Source organism: Falco peregrinus, chromosome 3 (assembly GCF_023634155.1).
Source record: "Falco peregrinus isolate bFalPer1 chromosome 3, bFalPer1.pri, whole genome shotgun sequence".
Classification (NCBI taxonomy): domain Eukaryota; kingdom Metazoa; phylum Chordata; class Aves; order Falconiformes; family Falconidae; genus Falco; species Falco peregrinus.
Window position 1 is genome coordinate 75,380,718 of NC_073723.1, and position 23,559 is coordinate 75,404,276.

Here is a 23,559-nt window from a genome sequence, read left to right on the forward strand (position 1 = left end):
TGATAGCTTTATACACAGTTGCCTTGGGGCATACAAGAAAACTGCAACAGTAAGATTTAAAACAGATAATTACTTGAAACCAAATAGTATTAAATATGCAACATAAAATTTACAGCAGGAATTATCCTGAGAGCTGAAGCAATTTGAGATTTTAAAAAATAAAAGGATATTTTAAATTGGTTTTATGAAATTACTTGTTTATCAGCTTTATAAATAGATACATCATAAATATTTTATAGGTAAGGATTACTATTCCGTTCTCTGAACTCACTAATATTTAAAAGACACATACAATAAACTGATCTATCTACCATGAACCAAACCTTTTATGTCCTCAATACTTCTCTTTCTGGAAATGCATAAAGGAAAAAGTCGTTGCCGCTTGGGTAGTGCTCAGCATTGTCCCTCCCTTCCTTGCAGTGTGACATCAGGAAGACCAAAGAAACTTGTACCCTTTTCTCCCCAGACAGCCACTTAGAGAAGTAGGAAGCCAGGCCAGGAGACTTGCTTGTTGTTTAAACCACCTTCTTCCCTAACCCTTTTCAGAAATGTCTGGAGAACTGACATGGCAGAGAACTGCCCAGCCTTTCAGCTCTACCAGGCTTTCCAACAAGGCATGGCTCTGCCAGCAAGTACCCAGTTAGCCTGGGGATGCAGTGATTGCTTCTACAAAATTATGGTCTCCTCAGCTCAGGAAAACACTTACTACTTACACATTCATATCTTTGACAAGAGGGCAGATTGGGTGCTACAGCCATGAGCACAGACTGCACAGACACGGTTGGAATCAGCAGGAGCAGCTGAAATTGTGGCTTAGATGGAGAGGGTGAAACTGTATAAACATCAGCCTGATTGACGTTATGCTTAGTCTCACAGTCTCCAAGTTTACAATACTTTTTTTATATAAAAAGGTTATTGGGATGCCAGCAATGTGTTTTGGCTATTGAAAGATGGATGGGGAATTTGCATGAGGAGAATCAAAACACAAATCCTACAGCAATAACCCCAATTTTAAAATTTACGTTTGATCTCTATCTGACTTAATCTGCAGTTGGTGGAACAGGAGGCTTTCTTCCATCTAAACGGGGAAGCACAACACTGGAAAGCTGCAGCAGAAAGGACAGTGGAAAACAAGACAGTAAATTTCAGGCTCATAAGAGGAGAGAGGTCAGTTTTGAAACATGGTGTGAATGCTCCTGCAGGATTTTGTTAAACAGACAAAGAAACTAAAGAGAACTTAAGAACAGAAAAGTAAGCCAAGTAAAACAAATATTAATTAAAAAATTTCTGAAAAAAGAAGCAAGTCCAAGCTTGTTTGACAAGATATTTTGATATCTTTTATAGGCTTTGAGCACAGAAAGGACCATCATATCATCTTCTTGGTAAAGCTAAATTTCACACAACCTCAATCAGTCAAATTTCTTCCCTTAAACCCTGTGGCTGTGACATTTCAGACAGTCAAAGGCAGAGGACAGCAGAGACCAAGACACTTCCAGGATGAGTACCTGATTAGATGTATATTCAGCAAATGATCAGTTAACCTCACTGCAAAGAAATGGCATTGTATTTCAGGAAACGATGTCTGGTTTCGGTAGGATCTCTGGATGCTTACTTCAACAAGATTGTAATCCCCTACAGTCAAAGCCTTTTTCCACTATGAAATTCCTATTGCCACTGATCAAGTTACATCTTGATCTTCTTTTGAAATAAGCTGTGCAAGATGAGCTCTGAAAGCCTCATACCATAGGGCTTGAATATTTTTGATCTCACATGAAGAAATATTTTGAAAGAAAATGTCCCAAAAAAGAGTTTCACACTTTTTCCAAAAATACCCCTATGTATAAGTGACATAACTTACATGAAAATTGCTTTAGACTAGATACTTTTTACTACAATTTAGCCTAGAAAGAAGCAAAACATTGAGAGGCTCTTACTACTTGTATTTAGCATTTCCATTTTCTTGTTTTTTAGTTGGGTAAATTAATTGCAACAACTTGATCACTACTTATATTCAGAAACTGTAGGTTTTTTTCTTTTTTTTGGTATGTTTGTAATTCGAAATTTTATAACAGATATCTTAGGCAAAGTTATTTCAACCTATAAAGTAACACCTACCATTATCTCACTCAAACTTCTAATTTCCATCTATGACTGATTACTTAAATATGAGAAGACGTTTGGGTATTTTCACTCTTTCTATTAGTTGAGAGACTCTCAAATTTACAAAGAGTTTCCTGCAATAATTTCAATTAGAAGTGAGTAAATAGCCTACATCTAACAATTCAGGAAACGCATTATTCCTTCTTGCTAACTCTGGGGAATGATGTGTTGCTAGCAGGGGTCATTCTTCCCCTTGTTCCCACATACATACAGTTTACAGTATACATACATTTCCCTGAAATATTTAATATTCAAAATTCAAAGTCTTTTGAATGTTTTCACTAATTTTCACAACTGTATTATTATGATGAATTGGTTGAACACAATAGCCAGTGAGGCCTGCACAACCAAAACCATCATGGCAGGCAAACCTTGACCAGCTTTTCCTTCTATTTGCTACTCTTGAACAGCAGCAGAGCTTGAGGAGCACATATTTGAGATGACACTTGTCATTCTCTCTAATACAAGGCAAACCACTTTACATGCCAGCCTTGGACTAATGGATGACAGTCACTTCAGACACCAGAGTGAGAAAGAAAAGGAAGGGAAGAAGTGAAAGAAATTTATTTGTCTGTTTAGTTTTGGACAGCACAGAAAATTCTGCCTTGCCCATTCCCAGCCAAAAAATGATCCCTCTCCCCAGACTGTCACTCCATTTCTGCCCTCACTCATATTCCTTTACCATGTCCTCAGTGCTCCCATTTAGTCAAGCTAGAGGATCATCTTTGTAGGAGAAACACTAAACACAGTCAAGAGTTAAGGATTAACATTAGCAATAGACTTGTAAGAAAGGGAAAAGTAAGCCCGGAGAGAGGGAGCGTCCCTGAAACAGAGTTTTTCCTGCAGGAAGCACTGCCTGCAACCTCCCTCTGAATTCATTCATTTTAATGAGATTTTGATTCTGCCCTGAAAGTTCTCTTCTCCTTCCCAAATTTCCTTTTGGAAAATCCAAGTATCATCTCAAGACCAGGCCTGGGGTGCTTTTGTTAGAATAACTTAGCTAGTAGAAAATTAAATGGATTGGAGAAGGTTTTAAGTTTTCCTGTTGTCGGCTATCAATACAGTCTTTAAAACATTAGCAGAGAACATTTCCGGAGAGAGAGAAAAGCTTTCTGCTTTGTGAGTTTTTATGTTCACTTAAGGGGGTCAAAATTACAATCCTTAACCCCTTGCTCATCTGAGACAACACAAACACACCTGCCTTTGCCTGTGAGCACCTGAAAGTCCTGGCATCTCATTCACATCTCTAATTCTATCCCCACCGGCAGTCATATTTAAGAAAGCTCCCCGGACTTCTTTGGGCATCTCTGAGAGGCCTGAGGATGTTTCATGTTATACGGAGCAGTTCCTCCACCAAATTTGCGCAGGGCCAGGGACACCTTCTGTTTGTACAGCAGGGAAAGTGTTCACTGGTTGTAGAAGAGACCAGGGCTCAGTGATGACTTTCCCTCAGCTACCAGGGAGCTTCCTAAATGCCAGGCTCAGGGCTATTCTAAAGCAAAATCAGCCTGAACTTCCTGCCTGTAGAGTCAAAATTTGAATGGTGGTACCATTAAACATGAATTAAGACACAGAGAAGTCAGTGCGAAATGAGAGCCTAGCCTAGTAGTCAGAGCATTTTCTAGGCAGGAAGGAACTCCTGGAGTATCTTTATTGGCTGTTTGATTATTTAAAATATTTATTCAAGTAGAAGCTTTAAACCATGCCTTCCCTCACCTTGCTGAGCGCCCCGGCCCACTGACTCAGGAATATGCCTGGGTTTTCACACACCTTTTCCATCTGATCCAGCAGACTTCTTTTTTGTGCTATTCAAAGCATCAGAGCATAAAGGGGAAGGTATGGGCCGGGCTACCTTCTGCTCAAGGGAGCCCACAGCCTCCTGGTGAGGGTTCTTAGGTGCCAGCTTTGATTTTTCTACAGGCAGAGGAAGGGCTTCACACCAGGTGCCCTAAAGACTCAGTCCCCAGTCATGCCAGAAACTGTCAGAAACTCCTAGCTTGAACTAGATGAAAAGGAGTGTTTGATGGGCAAAGAAAACCCCAGCACGTTTCCACAGCCTTTCCTGGTAGATGCTGCTGGCAGGTTCCCACTCCACGCTCTGGCTGCTCAGAGTCCCCTTCTGTGGCCCATAGCCTTCCTGTTGGTCATGCAAGAGCCTCAGGGACCTGCCCAGCCTAAGATACAGTTACAAGCTATAGCTGTGGCATATACTGCTCAGGACTGCATTGTACCACGAGAAGAAACTGAATTTCAGCCAATGTCAAAATGCTTTCCAGCCTTGGAAAGTCAGTCGCTGCTTTCCAAACCAGAAAGTATCCTGAAGTCTGTGGGAAGCCTGTGTAAACACTGTGACCCTGGTAATTCTGAAGCAGCCACAGATCTGAATCAGCTGAGGGAAATAGTGGTCTGCCTTGAAGCTGGCCATAAAAACATATTTTGTAAGGGCTAATCTTCATGTTGTACTGCACTTCATGCCCTATTCCTTTCCTGCATTTCAGCCAGAGCCTGAGTCCATATGTCTTTTCGAACAAACCACAAATAATTTTCCCTCTTGAATTTGTTTGCCATTGTAGTGACACTATTTTACAGTGCACTGAGAATTTCCTGTGTATTTCAATACTATAACAATACCTCAGTTTTAATTACTTGAACAAAAGGGTTTCACTTCCGTCAGCGTGCCTTTCAAGGCCCGCAAAGTTATTAGCTGATTCCGTAACCAATTACCTACATTTTCCTTTATTTATTGCAAATGTGACCTTTTGTTAGAATTTGATTGCAAGTTTCCTGCTGTGAGTATATAACTATCTGTGTGTCTGAGAATGGCTACCCTCCACTCATGTGATGACTGCTGTTAATTTTAATACACTTTGATGGCTGGAGAACAAATAAGTGTCTGTGACACAGAGCAGAGACATTTGAAGGTGGATAAACTACCACTTTAATGAGTAGAAATCAGCAAGTAAAGAGGCCTTCCAGTGACAAACCAGAAGACCTTCAACCTAAGCAAAGCAAAGTATTTTTCAGTCTGGAAGGGACTAAAAAAAATAATCCTACTTTCTGTATAGACGTAGAGTAACAAAACAACATCATAAACATGATGCAAATTATAGAAAAGAGGAATACATAAATAAATGCTCTCAAGACGTAATCTATTTCTCTTATAAATGAAACTAAGTGGGAGAAAATATGTCAGAGAAACTATTGCAGTTGTATGTTTTTATTACCTGTTGATAGTAATTCTCTGAGATAAAAAAAAAAAATAAATTGGTTTGTAGACCTGTTTTCTCCATACTGGCACAGTATTATTGTTTGGGCTTTTTTTTCCTTGACTCCAAAGACAATCCTCGGGCTAGAATCCTACTTGTGAAGAAAAATATACTCACAGATTTCCTGGACTCCAGAGGAGAGCAAGAATGAAAATCAGGAAGTGGAAAGGATTTGCTTGAAAAACAAGATTTTAAAAAAGTTACTTACCCTGACTAAGTAATGATCACGGTGAAACTTACTAATTCTTTATAAATATTTAAATAGTATTAAACCTGAAGAGTGAGAGGAATTAGTTAACAACAGTTAAAGGAGTACTGGGATTTTAGAAAGGTTGTAAGCCATCTAAAAATATGTAGATTGGATTATTTATTGTACGGGAAACATAAATGCAAATTCTTCAAAGAAAATGAAGAAAAAATATTGCATGCTTATGTAAAATGATAATGGACTAAAGTTTGGCTCTTGAAGCTGCATTCTTTTCTTTACTACTATTTCCACTAAAAATACATAATTGCAGAGAGAGATTCCATTGTGCAAAACCAGGAGACAAACAGAAAAGCCTTGCACCCAGGGTCTTTTTTTCTTCCTTTTCTAGTTTTCCTCCACAGTTTGTGGGTGTATTCTGAAACCTAAATACTGACTTGTTATTGCTAGTGGAAGAGTTTGCAGAGCTCAGCAATGTCTCTGCTTACATGCGAAGAAGGAGAAGCAAGCAGAAAAGATCCCTGAATATGTTCTTTCCTACTCAGTCACTATTGAATGGTTCCCCAAACTGATGAAATGATCAAATTATCTTCCCTTATGTTCCCAATCACTGATTAAAGAGTCTCATTTATTTTCAGAAAAAAATATTTTTATCTCTTTGTCCCCAGAAAGAAATCCCTTTTTTGCACTGACTCCAGAGTCTACCACTCGCCAGACCCTTACACCCTTACTAAACACTCTTTACAATAATAAGAAAAGTTTCAGATCTGTATGAGCACTTGGGGCCCTCTACAACATTCTAGCTTCACAGCCTATAGCTGACTTGTTTTCTGTTATCACTGTTAATTAAATAAGCAGAGGAGGGGAATTGCCTTTGTTTAAGATGCAAAATACTTCTCATTTTAAAAGTGGTTTTCAGTAATAATAATTTATGCAAATATCTTAATATTTTGGTCTGGAATTGCCCATGCAGAGTCAGATGACTTTATCCTAGTTGCTGGAAGAGAGAATTTCAGCAAGGAAAACACAGCTGATTCCACAAGTCAGACGAGCATAATTACCATGCTGCTTATCCTCCATTCAGTGATGGTGTCAGAGGACACCCTGCTGTAGCTGACATTCTTCTCAGAAGTCAGGAGAAAGCTCTTTGTCTGACTCCCATCATCACTAGTTCATCCATGCAATTTTAATAGTCACTTGATGGTCACTAGCATGAAGTGGTCCCACAGTTTGCTGGGACATGCACTGTTGACACAAGCCATCCACAGTGCCACCCAAAACTCAGGGTACTGCTCTCCTTTTTTCCTTTCTGTCTAGGTCACTGGGAAAGGGCTGTCTTTGTCCCATTACTTGCATAGCTCCACAGTTGGTAGGTAGCTGGCCTCTACAAAAATTGCCCTTCTACTCTTCTAATGTCAAAAACCTGCCATGATGTGGCTACTAGCTTGCACCAACCTCTTATTCTCCTGACCCCAGGAATGGCCAGCAGTCATCCATAATCTGCCAGTATTATCTTGCCAACTAGTCAATGAATTTTCTCCACTAGCAATAAAGTTTCTCCACATAGGTTCTCCACTAGCAATAAAGTTCTGTATCATTAAATGTTTTTTCAAGACAGTAATAAATACTCTCTTTCCTTTAGTGCACCAGAATGGAGTCCTTCAGATACCTGATGCACCCATGGCTGTTTGGACAATAAAGTTTCCAAAGCAGTACTGTAATGGCAAGAGCACAAGGACCGGCAAGGCTTGAGCTGTCAGAGCTATATTGATCATAGGACAGTACTTGAGTGTAAGCTCATTGCCAGCTTGTATCCAAACTTGGCCTTCTTTTACAGCACAACTAGCTGACACAGTACATAGCATTTTGGAATACAAGTATACACACAAGGGTTGAAAATGATCCTGAAGAGGATGAGCAAGTTTTGTGTTCAGACTGAAACTAGCTCATCAGCCAACAGACACAGTCAAAAGAGTTCCAGCACACAAATCCAAAGGCTTGGATGGCATTTCCAAGAGGAATGACTGGTAACAAGTAGTTCCACACCACGTATTAAAAAATCAGGGCTGAATTCATGTTCACACTGAATAGAAACTAACTGTAAAATAAAGGACTTTGTAGAATATTGTTCACAAAAAGGTTCAGTTAGCCTTGCTTTTTTGTACCAGTGTGACCTGTGATTTATTTTTTTTTTTCTGGTTCTCAGTATTACTAAAGCAAGCAGGAGGGAGGAAGTGTTTATATTACAATGGATATTTTTTAAATAAAATTTTATTCATGGCCAGTTATATGTCACTCAAGGTCATGTAACCTAGACTGTGAAATCCAGTGAAATAGCAAATCTTACCAATTCTGCTTATATTAAGGGTAAAGATCATTTAAAATATAAGACAATCAAGATGAATTAGCAATCAGAATGATACAGGATGCAAAGCTGCATGTCTTTCAGAACTGAAAATGCTTGCCATTGGCACACATTGTATTTACACAACATCTTGCAGCATGTCCCTGGTCTGTATCTTTCCCTATTATTTTCCTTGTCTTGTTCTTGTCTTATTATTTTCTAATGGGAAGTTATTTATACATTTCAGTCTTTTTTTAACTCTTAGAACTGAATTTGATGTATTTTTTTTCTTTTTTACTAAATCATAACCTTCTAAAATCAATTTAAAAATATTGATAAAACCAGAAAGGAAAATACTAATAGCAAAGAAAAATATGCATTTCCAATACACACCTATTAAAATGCATCCAGTTTTTACAAACCACATCTTAAAAGATGCACTGTAGACTGTGAAGCTTGTTTATGACCAATAAAAAGGAAAGCATGATGCTTTCTATCAGTCAGAAAGTGTTACTGAACCAGCTATGCGACGGCAAGGGTTTTCAAATTGATTTATTTTTTGCTCCTTCCCCAGCAACAACAGAACAATTTTAACCACTGTGTAGATTGAGATAGATTGTCACATTAGTAGCTACTGGTCTTGCTGGTGAAGCAGAATGAGAAGAGGAACTGCATTGCTTTCAGAGGCTAGAGGTATCCTATGTGCAAGATGGACGGATAGATGGGGTGGGGTGGGGTGCAGGGGAGAGGGGGCTTCAGTTGCCTAAACATTATCACCTCATGCTATCTGAGATGCCCTGGGGCAGCCACAACACCTGCATGGGACTGGCTTCAGGGAGTCAGCCATGAAGGGGACTACCTTCATGAGGCAGGGCTTCAGGGAGATCCGCTCCCTTGCAAAATAGCAAGTGGAGGCCAGGCAGGCTTAAAATGTCTGCACCAATACCAAAAGTGATACTTGGCACTCCTGTTTAGGCAACTGAGTCTTACCCTCCTCCTTGAGTATTCATTAGCTTGACCTCCTTGGAGTGCCTGGTGCTGTAGCTTGCCTTTCACTCCATTCCTACTAGAAAATAGAATTTCTCCAGATTTCACTGAAGCTGAACCTTGTACCCCAAGATTTTGACTCCCCAGTAATTCAGCTGGGAAACTATTGAAAAGATTTTCTGTCTGTGCTTTTCTTCCTCTTTAGGAGTTCACAGAATTATGGGATGCACTAGCTGAGTCCTAACACCTCACTTTTGGCCACCTTGGCAGAACACAGGGGAACTCCTCCTGGAGGTGTTAGGATTTGCTAAAATTTTTCAATCTCTTTTCAAATTAAATGTCTAAAAAAGCCACATGATCTCTCACAAAATAAATAAAAGCGACTGAAATCTCTGCTTTCTTATAACATTGTTCCATGGTGAGTGCTCTGTTATGAGGTGAAAGATCTGCTCTGAGATACCTATTAATTTGGAAACAAGGAGATCAGTCCAGTTCTACCAGCCAGGAGACCGCCTGCAGCAGAAAACCACTGAAGAATTGCAGGTGCAGCCTTCCTAGGCTTGACAGAGCTGTTCCATCTCATGTTAATAATTAAATATTCATTGGAGCATGGACCAGAACCTGACTCTCCCACTTCCCAGGTGATAGCCCTAATTACATGCCTATGTCATCAATCTCTGTCTCTGCTGTAATGAATTGTCATTATTTGTATATAGTGGAAGAGTTTTAACAGGAGACAGCTCCCCTCTCTCTTCCCCTCCCCTCTGAATATCTGACAGCCAAGAGGTTGCAGCACTCTTTCTGGCACTGAAAAGCTGGGTACAAGTCTTTCCTCTGAATTACATGGAGTAATAAATCTGAGAAGAGGTGCATGGAGAACAGCCATAGTCAGTGCAAGGTAGCCCTTGAAGGCTCTTCCTTTGGCTAAGCTGAGGGAGACTGAAAGGGGTAGGAATTTGACCGAGGTCATTATGAAGAAAGATCCTGACCAGGTTGGTTGTGGGTATGCATTTTTGTATGTCATCAGCCACTGAACTTGGACTTTAATAGTCTTGCTAGTTCCTTGAGACCACAGTTATGCATCAAAAGGAATGCATGGATGCTTAAGTCTCTTTGCACATCTACCCTTGTTATCTACAGGATTACCTGCAGAGGTATACATTGCTTCAAACAGTTTTCTAATGAAAGACCGCATCAATATACTGGCTCTATGCTCCTTTCCCTTCAGGTGTCATTACACAGCCCTTGCCACTGACTTGAACAACATAAAGATTTCACATTAAGACTCACACGAAAGATCCTTCAGACTCTATAATCACATATTGCCTCTCCAGGGCATTTTGTACAATGCAATACCATATTTTCATATCCATTACTCACATTCTCTGTAATACTTGCAGCACCAACACTGCTGAAATTACTTGTGCAGGCTTTAAATAGGCTGTTTTTACTACACTAAGTAGGTGTTTACCCAGAGTTTTCCATAGCTAGATGCTTCCTGAAATGCAGTGCAAGAGAATTAGTTTGCCGCAATTTAGGAGTCTGTTAATGCTTACATTTTTCTTGGGTAAACAAATGAGATTAGAACTCATACACTTAGCCCTATTTATAACAGGCTCACTGGTTCTGTGCACCCTCCGTATGTGCAGAAATACTTACTCTACAGTGTAGAAAGCTTTTTCTACTACACTCCAGTCAAAAGACAGCATGGATTTTTTTTACACGACTTCTTCACACATTAACCTCTTTAATATTGTAGCCTCTTTTTAGTGTCTGAGTGGTTTGCCAAGTCAAGCTGCAGCAGGGGCCAATGAGATCCCCACATGACTGCAAGAGGAAAGGGACAGAAGATGAGCTTCACCCCTTGCACACCTGGTCACATACTGGGGCATGATCCTTCTTGCCCCACCTTACACTAGCCAGGACAAGGCTCCCACTTGCCGGCCACTGCATGGTGTCACAGGTCCCTTTCTGCAATCTGCATCTCCTTCCTGTGACCAAGATGCCAAGGAGAAACTGCAATGCTGTGCTGTGGGTACCCAGGCTCTCAGTGCTGCAGCAAGGAGCTGGAGATGGGGACTGCTGTGCCCTTATCCCTTTCTGTAAATCTGCACTTGCAAATACTGACTGAATTCTATCACAGAAAACATGTTCAGAGCCAAACGAATTCCATACCATCTGTCTTCATATTTTCCCTGTTGCATCTATCATGTTTGGTTTAGAAGTAATTACTATGCAAGGAAGCATCAATTAAAACATTTCTTTATAAAATTCTGTTGTGGTTTAACTCACGAGAGCGATGATGGAGCAGGGTTCCATCCCGCGTAACAGTTACTCGGGAAGACAAACGCCATAATGCCAGATGTTCCCACCTTCCTCCTTCTTCCCTCAGTTTATATGCTCAGCATGATGTCCCATGGTACGGAATACCTCTTTGGCTAGTTTGGGTCACCTGTCCTGGCTGTGTCCCCTCCCAGTTTCCTGTGCCTCTCCAGCCCTCTCGCTGGCAGGGCCCAGGGAACCGAAAAGTCCTTGATTTAGTATAAACATCACCCAGCAACAAGTAAAACGATCAGTGTCCTATCAACATTGTTCTCACATCAGAGGCAAAACACAGCACTGTACTAACTACTAAGAAGAAAATTAACTCTATCCCAGCGGAAACCAGGACAAATTCATTCAAAATTGTAATTTTGAAAATGGTCCCATGTAAATCTTTGGCACTCCACTTGTGCTTTTGCTAACAGCAGTTACAACATCACCCCAGTAAGTTATCTGGAATTACTCTTAATTTCACCCTAACAGAAGAATCAGGCTTTCTGAATCAGGCTTTAACATGCTCAGAGGGAGAAAAACACTGAAGGCAAAATTGAATTTTTGCTTTGTTAGTGCCAGCATTCAAACATCATGCCCTCATCCCAGTATGGTCTTTATGAAGCCAGAGAGAGATGTGCAGCATGACAAAGTATATTGATTCACAAGGTTTTATGGGAACAAGGAGAAAATTTCACCTGCATCTGTGTATGAAGGAGGGAATGGCACACTGCTAGAGCTTGGATCATACCGTTTCCACAGCAGGAAACAGGAAAGACAGGAAAAGCAGTGAGAACATCTATTAGGACTCAAGTATGCTTTCTGAAGTACTGCTACAAGGACTACTGATTTCATCTTCTTTCATCCATACATGAGAAAGATGAACTTTACCTCTGCTTATCATTGTTTTAGTAATTAAGAAACTAAAAGCCTAGATATGACCTCCCATATATAAGTAAGAAAACAAAATGAAAAATATGAAGAAAAATGGAAGGGAATAATGTTGGCTGAGCAGTTGACTTGGCTACTGTGCAGAACATACCTCTGCCTTATCACATTATTATTATTATTATTGTGGTGGCTTGCCATGCCATCTAGCAGGGATTCAGGGAACTACGAGTTCTGCAGAAGCAAAAAGGCAAAACATAAAAGCAACAAAAGGAAAAAAGTTCTGGATCATATACTTACCAAGAGCAAATATAATCTTTTGCATTTTTCAGATAAAACAATTTCTGAATAAATATTTGCTTCTACAAAAAATATCTTTTACCTTTAATTCTGTAATACAGACTGAGCACTTTCAGAAGTTCACTATACATTATGTATGAAAATACTTTTATGCTTTTAAAAGTCTCATGTTTGCTTATTTTTTCTAATATTAACAAAAAAAATCTGCAACTGGATTTCCAAGCATCATGCAGCATTACTTTTTCACCTCTGTTGTGTTCATTTTCTTAATCTCTTTTCTGATTTTCTTTTTGATGCTTCTTTGAGTTGTATGCCTCATGCTTCTAAACCAATACTGAGACTGCACTCACAGTGGTTTGTGAACATCACTGATGACAAGATACACTACACAACGTCTTTATAATGTAGTTGCAGTTTACTCCTTACTGGCATGCAAAAATGCCTTGCTAGACTTTTCTTTTTTTTAAAGGGGTAATATGCCATTTTTAAAGTTACAGTCATTTCCCATTCAAGAAATTACTAAAACCCATCATATATACCTGTCCTGGTTTCAGCTGGGATGGAGTTAACTTTCTTCTTAGTAGTTAGTACAGTGCTGTATTTTGGCTATGATGTGAGAATGATAACCACAATGATGGTTTTAGTTGTTGTTGGGTAATGTTTAAACTAAGTCAAAGACTTTTTGGTTCCTTGGGCCCTGCCAGCCAGAGTGCTGGAGAGGCACAAGAGACCGGGAAGGGACACAACCAGGTCAGCTGACTTGAACCAGCAAAGAGGTATTCCATACCATGGGACGTCATGCTTGGTATATAAACTTGGAGGGTTAGCTGTGGGGGATCATTGTTCGGGGACTGGTTGGACATCAGTCAGCAGGTGGTGAGCAGTTGTACTGTGCATCACTTGTTTGTCCTTTTCCCTTTTCCTTTGGATTTTACCATTTCCCCCCACTTTTCCATTATAATTGTTATTACTATTATTGTTATTATTATTGTTCTTACCTCTTTATTAAATTGTTCTTATCTCAACCCTCAAGTTTTACATTCCTTTCTGATTCTCATCCCCACCCCTCTGGGTGCGGGGGAGTGAGCATGGTGCTTGTTTGATGGCTGGGGTTAAACCACGACAATACCAAATCAAAGCAGTACATTACGGCAAACTTCATCCCTTCAGCTTCCTACTTGAAGAATGTATTTTATATTGCATGGACAAAATTGTATTTCTGTTCTCTTTTTAAGCATTTTCTGAAGCAAGGAAGTTGAATGACAAATATTTTATTTGTTCTTAAAATAAAGTTACAGCCATTCTATCATTTGGCCACACAGGCAAAGCCTTTCCCAATCTTTACATATATATTGTACCATGTTTGCACCAAGCAACTCTTACAAGGACACAAGAATGTGCCTATTGCTGCTCCTCTACCTCTTACTGGCATTGAATAGACATCAATAATCTTGACATTTCTCCTTCATTTTCTTTCCCTTTTCCTCAGTTTCTACTGTATCTATCTTTTATCTCTAGCCTGAATGCCTTACTCTACACACTTCTATTCCATATGCTTTTTGTCCTCACTTTAGCAGTTTTCTTTTGCTTTCTCTCTTGCAACACATCACAGATCCTAGCAAAATGTGGTTATGACCTCTCTTCCAAAAGAGAAGCACTTTGGCTGCATTGTCCCCATTGCAGCTACCAGGATACCACCACTGCCACAGACAGTTCAGAGAAAAAATTTGGACAAGCCAAGATATGCTGTTGACTCCACTGCTATGCTTCCTGCAGTCCCTTCATCCATCAGAATGGGCTGATGGGGAAAAAAGAAGCCCAAGCTCTGACTAAAAGACCCAGCACAGGACTCCAGCTTCACCCAGCTTTGCTGTTGGACATGGACCTATTTTTTCTTGGTCTCCTTGTGAACACAGGGACAACAGTTTCTAGAGTGTGCATTAAGTGTGTCATATTGCTACCTGGCAGAGCCTGTATCTGCAGCCACATCTCTTGACATACCATCTAGAAATGCCAGGGTCTATACCCATCCTGACCCTGCATCTGTGGTCTCCAGGTTGCCAGTTCATTCCATTTGAAAATGTATACATGGGAATTAAGAGCTAGGACCCTTCGCCATAGCAACACTCTCCAAGAGACAAAGAAATATGTTTTTCTCCCTGTAGCTGAAGGAACCCTGATGGACAAGAGGGAGAAGGAGAATCTGGTTGCTGGGTCATCTTTGTCCCTTTCAGCATATGGGAAATCGTTAAATCCTACAACCTGTCTGCCCCAGGTTACTCATCTCCCAGCTCAATCCTCCCATTGGGCTGTACCAACCTCACTCTCTGCTACCTGCTCTCCTGCCATTACAAGTTACAGATAATGTACTAGTCAGAACATGGTGTCAGAGGGTCTGAGTCCTCACTGACAATACCAGGACTCCCTCTACCAGCTGCATTATTCCACTAAAAAAAAATCAGTGTTTTTCTTTGAAATCCTAGGGCACATTTGGAGGAACTGGTTTTGGTCTAGGGGGAAGGCCAGACTTGCAAAGGACTTGCATTGCATCCCTTTCTTCTGTGATGCAATCTGAGAAGTCAGTATAGGTACTGGCTCATGTTTCCTGGAAAAGCACCACTGAACAGCACTTGTTGCCTCCTTACCAGGCACTGCTGAGAGGACTTCACTGATATCTGTCTTTTGTTTATTTGCTTTGGCCTTTTTAGCCTTGTTCCTATCCCTCCCTTCTCAGTTCTCTTCCATAACAAACAGTTGATTGCCTTCTTCTGTAGCCCTGTATCATGTCATCTCTCAATCATCTTTTTTCCAAGTCAAAGAATCAGTCTGTTTAGTTTTGCTTCATGCAAAACTTCTGTACCTCTGACCCTTGCTGCTGTGAGATGCCTTGACACAGGGTTCTACAGATGCTATATGTTTACACACGTTCAAAAATGGGTTGAACAAAAAGATCTGTCTGGCACTACTAATTACAAAGATACAACACCAGGAAATCCCTGAGCGATGTGAGTGAAGCATCGCTACAAATAGCCTAGCATCTTTCTTGGGCATCTACTGTTCCCATCTGTCAGAGACAGGTTACTAGGTCTTTGGTCTGTCCCATGAAGGAAGTTCCTACATTTCTAAGTCTTGCCCTGTACTTTCTCTGGTTTTATTGCAACCTTTCAGAGGGGAATGGGAAGTAACAATAATTGCTGGCAGTACTCCAGAGACAAGTGCATTATATTTTATATGGAGATCTGGGGAACTACAGGCCTGTCAGCCTGACCTTGGTGCTGACCTCAGCAGATCACCCTGAGACCATCATGTAGCAAGTGTAAGATGACTGAAGGATCAGGCCCAGCCCGCATGGGTTTATGAAAGGCAAGTCCTGCTTAAAGAACCTTTCTATGAAAAGGTGACATGCCTAGTGGATGAGGGAAAGGCTGTGGATGTTGTCTACCTTGACCGGGAAACTCAGCAAAGGGAACAGCCGAAAATGATCTCAAAAATTCCCAGATCGGAAGGTGAAAGAGGACAGCTGATGATTCCAGGGAAGAGGAGTAAGGACTCCCCTGGGAAAACACCCGAATGTTATTATTGTGGGCAGAAGGGACATTTCAAGAGGGATTGTTCAAAGCAAATGAGGGACAAAAAGATGTTTAAAGGAGAGGAATAGGGGTGTTAGGGGCTATACATTCTGGGGACAAAAACAACATTGGAGCCCTTGATACACTTAAAGATTGGTCCCCAAGGGGAAGAAGTAACGTTTTTAGTTGATACAGGAGCCGAACGATCTACAGTTTGGCACATCCCTTCGGGATGTCAAGCAAGCAAAGATATGGCTTTAGTAGTAGGAGCAAAAGGGGAACCTTTCAGGGTTCCTATTATTAAAAATATAGAGATTGAATCTAAAACCAAAATTTGTGTAGGAGGCTTCATATTAGTGGAAAAAGCAGAAAATAATTTATTACAACGAGATTTGATTACACAATTAGGAATAAAATTGGAAGTGGAAAAAGGAACAATCACAGTAAACCTATATCAATTAACAGAAAAAGATGAAGAATGCATAAACCCGAAGGTCTGGTATAACAAAGAAGAAATAGGAAAATTGGATATTGAACCGCTGGAAGTGGAAATAATAAATCCAAGAGAACCAATTAGAATTAGGCAACATCCTATCTTGTTAGAAGGGAGAAAAGGATTAAAACCAATAATTGAAGACATACTCCAAAAAGGAGCTTTAGAGCCTTGTATGTCCCCACATAATACACCCATCCTTCCAGTTAAGAAAGCAGACGGTAGTTACTGGCTAGTTCAGGATTTGAAAGCTGTTAACCGAAGAACCATTACTAGGTTCCCGGTAGTGGCAAATCCATACACTTTATTGAATCAAGTAATCCCTGAATATACCTGGTACAGTGTAATAGATTTAAAGGATGCTTTCTGGGCTTGCCCACTATCGGAAGCTAGTAGGGATTATTTTGCATTCGAGTGGGAGGATCCAGACACAGGCAGAAAACAACAGCTAAGGTGGACAGTATTACCTTAAGGTTTTACTGAATCTCCAAATCTGTTTGGACAGGCACTAGAAAAATTACTCACATCCTTTGAAACTAAAGGTGAAGTGAAGCTCCTACAATATGTAGATGATTTATTAATAGCGGGAAAATTGGAAAAGGAGGTTTGGGAAAACACTATAGGTTTATTGAATTTTCTGGGAGAAAGGGGGCTAAAAGTGTCACGGACTAAGTTGCAATTTACTGTGCCGGAGGTAAAATACTTAGGACATTGGATCACTAAAGGAAGAAAGAAATTAGACCTAGACAGGATAGCAGGGATAGTTGCCTTGCCAGCTCCAAAAACAAAAAGAGAAATTCAATAATTATTAGGACTGTTGGGATACTGCCGACAATGGATAGAGGGATTCAGTAAGAAGGTAAAGTTTTTATATGAAAAACTTACCTCGGACGTGATAAAGTGGTCGTCACAAGATGATGAAAAATTCCAATGCCTTAAAGATAACCTGGTAACGGCTCCTGTATTGAGCCTCCCGAATCTAAATAAACAATTTCAACTCTTTGTAAACACCAGTAATTACACTGCTTATGGGGTACTCACTCAGGATTGGGCTGGAAGTAAAAAACCCGTTGGATATTTTTTGAAACTATTAGATCCGGTAAACAGAGGAAGGCCAATGTGTTTGCAAGCAGGGGTGGCTGTGGCCTTATTAGTCGAAGAAGCTAGGAAGGTTACATTTGGGGGATCTGTAGTAGTATATGTCCCTCATGACATTAGAGGAATCCTCCAACAGAAAGCAGATAAATGGCTTACCGGCAATAGATTATTAAAATATGAAGCTATTTTAATTCATTCCTCTGATTTGGATTTAAAGATGACTATGGCACAGAACCCAGCACAGTTTTTGTTTGGGGAATGGGAGGAGGCTTTGATACTTGAACATAACTGTATAGATTTAGTAGAGTTAGCAACAAAAATTAGACCAGATCTAGAGGAAGAAGAGTTGGAGAAAGGGGAAAAAATGTTTATAGATGGATCTTCACTAGTGATTGAAGGAAAGAGAAAATCAGGATATGCCATCATAGATGGGAGCAACTGGGAAATAATAGAATCTGGGCCACTGAGCACTAGTTGGTCAGCACAAGCATGTGAATTATATGCCCTTTTAAGAGCACTGAAAAGATTACAAAACAAAAAGGGGACAATATTTACAGATTCAAAATATGCTTTTGGAATAGTCCACACATTTGGAAAAATATGGGAAGAAAGGGGTTTAGTAAACACCCAGGGAAAGGGATTAATCCATGAAGAATTAATAAAACAAATATTATAGGCTATATGAGAACCTGAGGTGATAGCTATAACTCATATCAGAGGACACCAAAAAGGGCTACAATTTAGGACTCAGGGAAATAGTTTAGTGGATGAAGAAGCCAAGCGAGTGGCTCTCTTAACCTTGACAACCACCCAACAACCAAGACTGAGAAAGGACAAACGAATGAACAAAACGCTTATTCTGAATGCGAAATGTTGGAATACGAAAAATTAGGAGCTAAACAAAAAGACAACAAATGGATTTTTCCAGATGGTAGGGAAATGCTACCAAAAGAATATGCCAGAAGGATATTACAAAGGTTACATCAACAAACACATTGGGGGGCTAGAGCCCTTGTGGATCAATTCCTAAAATTCTATGGGTGTATAGGAATTTTTGAAAATGCAAAACAAGAAGTACAGGGTTGTTTAATTTGTCAGAAAATTAATAAAAAACTAATAAGACAGACACCAAAAGGAGGGAGACCTTTGGCTCACCGACCTTTTGAATGGATACAGGTGGATTTTACTGAATTACCAAAGGTGGGGTGATATAAGTACCTTTTGGTGATCATTGACCAACTAACCCACTGGGTTGAGGCATTTCCTGCTACAAGGGCCACGGCTCAGACAGTAGCAAAACAATTACTGAAAATACTATTCCCCGATACGGGATGATTAAAGTAATAGACTCGGATCAGGGATCTCATTTCACATCTAAAGTTCTTAAAAATATTATATTAGCCTTGGGAATCCAGTGGGACTACCACACTCCCTGGCATCCCCAAAGTTCTGGACGGGTGGAGAGAGTAAATCAGACTCTAAAACAACAATTATCAAAGCTCATGATTGAGACAAGAATGTCATGGATAAAGTGTCTTCCCTTGGCCCTGTTAAATATCAGAACTATGCCAAACTCAGTAACTGGAATCTCAACTTTTGAAATGTTGTATGGGATGCCTTATACCCAAAGTTTACCAATAGGTCATCCCCAACTGTAGGATATGACTATTCAACATTATATCATAGAATTGAATAAAAATATGCAGGAGCTCAGGGCTAAAGGGCTATTAGCTCAGAGCACCCCTTTAGATTTCACAATACACAAAATCCAACCGGAAGATAAAGTGTTGATAAAAGCTGAAGAGAAGATAGCCTTAACTCTTGATGGGAAGGACAATTTCTTGTTCTTTTGACTACAGAAACGGCGATAAGGATGGCTGAAAAGGGATGGACACATGTATCAAGGGTAAAGGGACCAATGAAGGAATGGAGGGTTGTAACTGAACCTGGGGATACCAAATTTACCTTTAAAAGAACTTGATGTAACGGCTGGGGGAAATTCATATTGACTTCTGTAAAAGGATAAACTCTAATTGAATTTACAAAAATGCAACGTACGGAGAACTAATGTTATTTTTAGTAGTTGAAGGAACCCACTTTTCTCCACTTTTCCCAAACCTTTGTTTGTGTTGGTTGTGTTGGACATCCTGTACTGAATAAAATAATTCCTATTACTCACGAAGGAAGGAAAGGCACACCTCGGTAAAAAACTGGAGAGGGCAAGACCGGAGGGAATCAGTGCTGGAGCTGACAAAGTCTGCTGAGGGCTGCAACCCCTGGGGCAGTGACCACTGAGCATTATAATCCTGACCAGACCTCTCTTCATATGGGTCCTGATTGGAACCCTGTGGGAAGGTGTGGACACCCTTTCCGACCATTTTAGTGAGTGTATTGCTGTAGCAACGCAGGTGATATAGTCTCCCATACATTGATCTACCATACCCACTACGAATGTGAAGGGCAAATTATGGGTGACTGTGTATATAATCAAACCAAATATAAACTCTGTAAGGATTCTTCAACCAGCAAGATCACGTGCTATGATCCTGAAATACTTCCAACCTTATATTGGATAGAATTGAAAACAGAAGGATGGATAAAGAAAGGAAAAGATAAAGGGAAGTATGATGGGTAGAAAACTTTGGCAGTAAGTAATCAGGTTTATAGTCTTAGCTCCTCAGTATCAACCATTTTTGATGTTTGCCGAGTGGCTGATAGGGACTGGGACTCAGCTGACTGTGGAGATATAAATCAGAGAAAACAATTTGGGATGACTGGAAAATACATATGTATGAATCATGGAAATTCTTATCTCGCACGCAGGATGTACAGAGGCCACTTGTGTGGAGCTACATGGGAAGCTGTGTGTTGGGACACTGCCAGCTGGGGCTATGAATATCATTGTTCCAGTCTGAAAGCCAAATTGGAAAAGATAAAAGTGAGCCCAACTTGTGGACTTTATGACTGTACGCTGGTCAATCTAAAGATTATAGATCTTGGAAATTGGAAAAAGAGAAGGATAACAGATTTTGGAATTAAGATATGGGCCTCTGGTTATGACCCAGGAGCCAAAGTTCGGATAATATATCACGAAAAAGTAAAACAAACCATGCAACATTGTTTGTTATTTAACTCGTTTTATCATGAAATGGAAATGGGAGTCAAATATGAAATTCCCACAGTTGCTAAAAATCTGTTTGTGAACCTTGCTGAAAATATAGCAAAAGCACTAAGAGTAACTAATTGTTATGTGTGTGGTGGGACAAATCAGGGAGAACACTGGCCTTGGGAAGCTTTAGAGAGCAATATAACTGACCATAGAATCTGGAAGATAAATAATCAAGATAGAAGACAACAGTGGATTTTACAAACTAATATAATAGGAAGAAGCTGTTTCCAACACCTAACTAAAGAAGGGGAACTGGTAGGAAATTTAATTTGTGAAGGAGGATATATATGGAATAAAACAAGGAAAGACTGGGAAAAATGGGGGGACCCAATGAATATAAATCCAAGAGTGGCCAACTGGACAGATGGGAACAAGATACCAACTGGTTGGCCTGCACCAGAGGGACACTATTGGATTTGTGGAAAATTAGCATTTACATTTTTGCCAAATAATTGGGTTGGGTCATGTATAGTAGGTACAATTAGACCTAGCTTCTTCCTGTTGCCAATAAGTAGGGGAGAGCGACTGGGGGTTCCAGTGTATACAGAATCTAGTGAGTTACAGAGATACAAGCGAGATTTACAAATTGAGAATTGGAAAGAGAATGAATGGCCTCCAGAGAGAATAATAGCCTATTATAATCCAGCTGCATGGGCAAAGGATGGATCCTGGGGCTACTGAACTCCGATATATATGTTAAACAGGATTATATGGCTACAAGCAGTAGTTGAAACAGTAGTAAACAAAACCGGAGATGATCTTAAGTCTACTTGCAAAATAAAATACAAAAATAAGAACCGCCATATACCAAAATCGTTTAGCATTGGACTACCTGTTGGCACAGGAAGGAGGAGTGTATGGGAAATTTAATCTTACCAATTGTTGTATAAAAATAGATGATGAAGGGCGATAGATGAACTGGTTAGAGGCATGAAGAAAGTAGCCCATATCCCAGTACAAACATGGAATGGATTTAACATCGGGAATTTAGGATCATGGAAGTCATTCTTTAATAGTGACTGGGTTACCAAAGTGGGTATTGTACTCCTGAGAATATCTGGAGGGTTGTTACTTATCCCTTGTATAATTCCATGTTTTATTCGATTAATACGATCAGTGGTGCAGAGTATGCAACTGGAAATAAAGAATGATAAAATGCCATTAATGGTATTGGAAACTAAAAGAACCCCAAGTTTAACTGCAGCATGAAAAGCTGTTATCAAATTAGAAACTAAGACACGAATCAATGAGATAAACAAAAACAAAGGGGGGAATTGTGGAAAACATAGGCATGATTTGTGTCAAAATAGAATATGGTGTGATAAGTGTAATTGTTGTACCCTGTGTGGATCTAAAATAATTTGTGGTCAATATAACCTATATCACAATTGTGATGAATGTTTGAATCAAATTGAGGACATGTAAAAATAAAATATAGACAAATGTGCTTCTCTCTTAAAACAATGTAACCACCTCTTAGAAACCCCGCCTAGAGCTGATGCAATTGCTGCTTAGAAAAGCCCGCCGAAAGATGAAAGCATGAGACTCTCAGAAGTTCCAGTAAGAGAAAAGCCTGCCAAGAGACAAAGACCTCGAGACTTCTAAAAGACCCAATAGGAGGAGAAGGCATATCCCAGCAACAAAAATGACCCAGTAGGAGGAGAAGGCATACCCCAGCAATTCAAATGACCCAATGGAAGAAGAACAAGGCGATTATCTGGTGAGAAAAGATTGGTCAAGATGCTGGTATAAAAGACGCTGCTTTTAGAACTCGGTGTGCATGTGGTGGAGCTAATGGAGGCTCCCTGCTCACCCAGCACTGCTTTGCTTATTGCTTCTCAGCCTAGATTGATTGAATCCAAATAAAATTGTATTTTTTTTTTATAAAATTGGATTCCGATTGTTTATAACAGGATCAACAGTGTCAGAAGCTCTGGAGAAAGGGGACAAAGAGGCATTGGGGCTTTTGCCTACATGGCGACTGCTTAGACATGTTGTAGGGGGCTTCAAAAATCCGCAAGATGCAAAAGGGAGCTTGCAAAATCAGCAAAATGCAAATGGGGGCTTGCAAAATCAGCAAAATACGAGTGGGGTCTTGCAAAATCAGCAAAATGCGAGTGGGGGCTTGCAAAATCATCCAAGACATGAGTGGGGGCTTGCAAAGTCAGCAAGACATGAGCGGGGGCTTGCAAAGTCAGCAAGATGCAAGTAGGGGCTTGCGAAGTCCACCAGACGCAAGTGGGAGCCTGCAAAATCAGCAAAATGTGAGTAGGGGCTTGCAAAATCAGCAAAATGCGAATGAGGGTGATTCATTCAAACCTCCCCTGTATCCCCCTCCAGAATGCAGACAAGAGCATGAGGGGGTGGAGGAGGGGGAGAGTCTGTGTCCTTTACCAGACACCACCCACCAATGCCCTGAATACTCTAAATCTCTCCAACTGCATCGACTTATACTCGATACCGATTCCGAGGACGGCAAGCAGAAGCCTTGGCGGACTGATCCCAGCTGCCCTGACACCCCCCGACATTTGTGCCAGCCCACACCCCTTCATCCTCTGCTGCTCCGCCCCAGCCTGCGCAGGATGGAAATGCCGAAAACCAGGATTCGGGTCCAGCTACGACAACGTTATCAGTCACAGGCAATGAAGAAGGTGGAAGCGGAAAAATCCAGTTTCCAGTGGTACGGTAATGCCGCGTGACCCTTGGCGATTTTGGCGGGCTGTGAGAGATGGGGCATTAAGAGAGGGAAACTGGAATTTAGTAAACA